This window comes from Bombus vosnesenskii, unplaced genomic scaffold (genome assembly GCF_011952255.1).
Source record: "Bombus vosnesenskii isolate JDL3184/JDL3185 unplaced genomic scaffold, Bvos_JDL3184-5_v1.1 scf7180000013266, whole genome shotgun sequence".
Taxonomy (NCBI): Eukaryota; Metazoa; Arthropoda; class Insecta; order Hymenoptera; family Apidae; genus Bombus; species Bombus vosnesenskii.
Window position 1 is genome coordinate 878712 of NW_022882926.1, and position 6000 is coordinate 884711.

Sequence of the window (6000 nt, forward strand, 5' to 3'; positions counted from 1 at the left end):
GCCGACTTGTGTGCCGAAGTGTGGACTTCGTCCACAGTCCACATTCCACAGTCCACAGTCCACAGTCTACAGTCCACAGTCCACAGTCCACAGTCCACAGTCCACAGTCCACAGTGCATAAACGTAGCGATTTACTGCATATTAGTTGCATAATAGTAACATCATTAAACCACAACATACGTAAGTCACATTCAAGATAAACAGTATTGAAACAGCAGAATGTAGTGAATTTTGGGTGATTAATAAACGAGGTTCAGCACTATAAAAGGTTAGATTTAACATCTTCTGCTTCGTCCTCGAATTTTCTTTCCAAAATATTCTTTCCATACCTCCTTATACGCATTATAAATATTTTTATGTCATAAATATTTGTATATTATTCTATATAAAATAGCGAAGAAGAGAGTCTCTTTCTCACTGCCTTTAAAAGAAAAGTGGAAAAAGTAGGAATAGTGCTAAAAGCAGTAACTAATTTCTTCAAATTTGTCGCTTCAAGTACGACGAAACTGCTCAAAAACCATTATGAGAAGACCGGTTAACGGAACGATCAGTTATCGAAACACTGGAAACTATCGAGTACGGTTGGCTCACTTATTCTTAATATTTTTATTCAGAATATGTGTTCAGAATTTTCAACGTTTGCCCTTTTACATTTCTTCGAACGGTATCAGAATGACCTGTTCTGGGTGTGTCTTGGGCAATTTTTTCCTGGACTCTTTCAATACGCTAATTCATATATGCTCTACATGTTCATTTACACTGTCAAATTCTGTCTCCTTTGTAGCTATTCGACTTTTGTCTACTATATTTTTCTGCGTCAAAGTGAAAAAAAGAAAAAGAAGGAGAAAATAAAATACGATATGCGATTGACTCTTATTCACACACGATTCACTATAGTAACAAAAGCAGTTCTCGAAGGGAACAAATTTTAGCCTTATGGCTAGAATGTCTCATATGGTTCTTATAGTCTAAATGTAATAAAATTTTTTTATAAAAGTGGAAGTAATAAAGCAATATGACTGTGTAACTCTCGCAAGACATATTAATTTGCGTGTCTCGAACGTATATTTCCTTGATCATAAATTATAAATCATAAATAAATTATAAATGAAAGTAGGTTCAAGTAGCTTTAAAATCGTCCATGTCTTGCCCAAATTTATAAGCGCAAGTTAAATACGATTTTCATGTATATGTACATGTGAATCCTTTCTCGGTGATATATTAGAAAGCATTACGACAAACTAATAAATTTGAACCCAAAGTCGTATCACCATTATGATACCCGTTACCTTAGTAACAAGTTATCCTCGGAGCTAAGAAATGTTCTGTAATGCAGATAATGCCCTTGGCATACGTTCAACGCGTGTTGAGCATCGTTTTCACAGACAATCAACGAATTTTCGAACAATGGATGTAGCTCATTATCTCAGATTAATAGTTAAATGATTTTAGAAACAGGTTATGGATATATGCAATTAGTAAAGATATTTAATTAAAATTTAATTAAAAATCTAATAGAATGTGACAAACTTAAAAATTATTACACACATGTTAACAAAAAAAAAGTAAATTATTATATGTACATATATAGCTACTATGTATGTTCAAGTTCGTTAATAAAGTTAGACTATAGATCTAGAAATTGTTCATTTAAATGAAATCTTTTAATGGATGAATATGTACAGAATTTTTTTCCGTTGAAAAGTAACACGTCTCGCGAATTTCATTGATTTATTTACTAAAATTTTGATAAATTAAATACATTATTTCATATTCAGAATTACCTAATATACCATTGAGTCATAAAAAGGTACGCGCATGATTATCTCCTGTATACAATATTTACTATGCATTTATTGTTACAATGGCAAAGAACAAGTTATAATTAATAACTAAAACTTTGAAGAACTCTGTACCGATTTATTCTTTATCATTATTAATTTCGATATACAGAATGTTTTAAAATATACTAGCGTAACTAAGAAAAAACCAGCAAAAAGCATTATAAATATTTGTTTCGTTCCACTTTGTTTACAAGGTAATTTTGTATTCCAAGACTATTCAAGGCTGCAAATATTATCTTATCAATACTTTATATTCTTCGTAGATACAACCTCGCTGTTCATAAATACGTACTTCCTTAGTACATTATGAATCCTCTCAGTTTATTCACTTAATAAAAGCAAATTTCTGCTGTTGTTTAAAATATTTAACATTTCTCCTAAAAAGAATTCCGAGACATGCACATTTATAATTTTTCACGCCTTGAGAGTATTCACAAATAACGAACGTGATAAGTAGTATCGATAATAAGTGAAGTAAAGTATACCAACTCTGTTTATAAGAAGAATTCTCGAAATAGTAAGTTAACTCAGAAACAAGATCAAATAGCGTTTACAGAACTGTGTTTACAATGTTGCGAAACCTGCATATATTAGAATCTATTAGGATCTGTTCAAACAATTTTCGTAGTTGTGTTGAAGAGAAAACGGCTATGTACAGACAAATGCATTATAAGATTCTCGTAATCGTTGCGTTGGTGCGCACTAACGAAAGCATAGCTGGTGAAAACTGTTCGGGGAGCGTCAGGATGCTCGGCGCCACATTGCTGCGACCCAAATAGTAATAATAACGCCGGCGAAGGAGGGTCGGAGACGCTGTTGCGAGCGATGGAGGACGAGGAAGAATGACCGTACACTACCTACATTTGCTTGAACTTTGGACGTAGTGAGCCGCTTCTACGTAACGTTATTATTCGCTGCCTGAAGTCAATGATTTTACGAAGCCATCGCATCGATAACACTTTGCTCCGTTGCTCGTTTGCTTTTCCACATTCTCGTTGTTTCGCGATGACAAACGTACGCGCTTATACCCGTACGACGAAGCGGAAAAAACAATTCTGATCTCTGTGCGTGCATATCGACGATTATGTGGTGGCTGTTTGCGCTAGCTGACGTTCGTCGCGAAAGATATCCTGCTTTTCGGAAGAATATCGTATCAAGAAAGATATTAAGGGAGGAAAGAAGAAACTTTTCTCATGTTGATAAATCAGCAAACGACATCCGCGAAATGTTCCTTCGGAGAAGTTCCGCCAACCAGATGTAATAATAAGGGCAACGTGGGTGGACGACCGGAATGCGGCTTGTCTAACGATTGTTTCCGACAGATCGCCGTTAAATTTAGCAGGAATAGTTATTCCTAATTGGCTAATTCGTTCACATTCCAACTGCGTGTATCGATTTCGGTATCAGATGGCTTTTCAACTAACGCGTAAGGTTCGCGTTTGACGCGTTCACTGCCACGATGGTCATCGGTGACTCTGGTTTCGTTAAATCGTTTGGAACGATTAAGATAAATTTTATCGATTACAAAATTCTCGACGATGCGAATGATCCAGATATAAATGCGCGCAAGTGCAATATAATATTTTGTAAAATATTAAATGTTACGGAACATATTTGAATCTATTGTGGCTCCCAGGGCAGAGTACAGAACATCCCCGCCGCAGATTACCTGTTAAGTAACAGTTTTTCTTATCGTTAGTATAATTAAATAAGAAATAAATAAAAAATAGACTCTCGCCTTATCTGTATCATAGTATGCACACTATGGGGTATTTTAGTCCTAAATCAGATTATTTCATTCATTTTCATTATCAGTAGTTTCAGATTAACAATTTTATATTGATTGAACGACGAACATCGAAATTCTGTTCGCATCAAAACATCCACAAATATGTGTATAATTAATTTTTTCTTGTTCTATATCAGCAATGTGAACTAAAATAATGCGAAGCTTGTCGTACGAAAGATAAGGAAAAAGCGTATTCTTGTGTTCGTGTTGCTCTCATCCTTCGTAAGGTAAATTTTACAAAATTCAAGTTAATTAACATATTTTTCAAACTAATCTTTTCGGACATCTTAGTATTTTCTTACCTGGATGAGAAAACACGCGTACTGATCCGTGAAAAGTAGAGACATGTAGCGTCACTTTAAAAAATAATCAATACCATGGAAAACTTGAAAAAAGCGACGTTACTGAGAAAATCATGAAATTCAAAATGCGAATTAGAGGATCCGTCATTCTGAATCGAAAAACTTTGCGCAGAGACAACTCTTTTATCAGTAAATGTAACTAAAATCTTAAGGAATTGGAAATAAACGAAATACTTTTTACATATATAGTTTGTACATATTGTACGTAATAATACATAATCCTCTTATGTGTAATCGTGGCCAATTTGAAACATACATATATGGTGGCCAGTTTTTTCTATTGTTCCATAAAAAATGATGCATCGCAGAAGACTATTATGTTAGAAACAGAGAAGATATTACAATTCGTGATTACTCATCCTAGAAAGTGTATCAGCTACCGTAATTTCTAATGTTCTTAACATCTTAGCCTTGTCCTGGAATTTCATTCCTTTTTTGATATTTAGAGTCGTCTTAAGAGGCCATGATTCAGACATACGTACATACGTAAATGCTCGAATGCAGCTGTAACATTCGTAACAAGACGCGATAGAAAAATACACATCTTCTCTCGAGAAAGATATGTGATGCCCTTGGAAAACGGTAGAAGATTGATTTTTTATTTTCACGATATATTTTTATATGTTTCGTCATATCTTTCATCTTAGATTTATTTTCATGATTCCTCCGAAACCACTCCGAATGTGCTTTAAAGATTTCCTATTTTGTTAAAAACAAGCAAGGTGTGTAAAACTATCCTATCCATACTGATTGTGAGATGAACTTTGTTCCATCGTCTTCATTGTACAAATAAAAAATGTATGGCCTATAATTGAAAAAATTATAAACTAAAATTGATTAGTAATCATTGTTTTCTTTTTGGCAAGTGCTGTACGTTTGCAACACTCGTAATTAATTATTACTTCATATTTATTACGTCTTAATAATCTTCTTACAAGATGATTTATATATTATTAAATTTTTTTGCAAACATTTCAACCACAAAACTTCATACAGTAGCTTATAAAAATTGTTTTTATAACTGCATATTCATTATTATATATTATTATAATGTATACATATATATACTATATATTATTGTAATGCTTGTATTTAGTATTTTGAACTTAAAGGATAAAAGAAATAAAAAATTTTCACTTTATGGTTTTGGTTTTATGAACTTCTTATTCTTTTTAGATAAAATTAAAACAATTTACTTTAGATTATTATATATTAGGTCGTCTGAAAAGTTTCTTTCGTTTTATAAGAAAATAATGAATGCACAACATTTTTCGTTTTATATTATTTTATTGAATTACATATGATCCATTTTGTTCTATCAAGATAAAGATCAGAACGTTTGATGGATTAGGTTTTATGTTTGTATAAAGATGCATCGTTGTAAAAGACGTGTCTGTAAAAAAAAGACACTTCCCGGACAACCTAATATCATAGATTATTTGTGAATATATCACAGATTTAATTAGATTTTAAAAATTATATTATTTTGTATTAAATAAATAGAATAACTTATTCGGTTTCGGTTTCTTGCAAAATGAAAGCAAAGTGCCAGGTGATGGGCTAGAAATAATAAAATCTATTTACAACCGCTCTGGAAAGTAAGTTAACGATCTTACGTTTAAACTTCCAGCGGAAGCGTCAACTTACTTTCCGGGACGACTGTATGTACCAACTACTTTGGATTGCATAAGTTGCAAAAATGTACAGTGTCGCAGTATTTTTTTATTTATAATATATATAAAACCACTTTGTTTCGTTCTATTTTCCTTTTAATTTAAATGGTATCGTTTTCACGCACTTGCTATATCTTTTAATAGATACTCTTTCTAATAATATACATATTTTATTTTTATTACATTTTATGTTATCCGGACGATCATTTATCTATTTATTTATTTACTTTATCGTAATATATTAGTAATGAAATGCCATTTTTCCAGACTCTATTCGTGAAATTGAGTAACTTTCATTGTGACGATATCATTGAAATGAAATATCTCTCTTC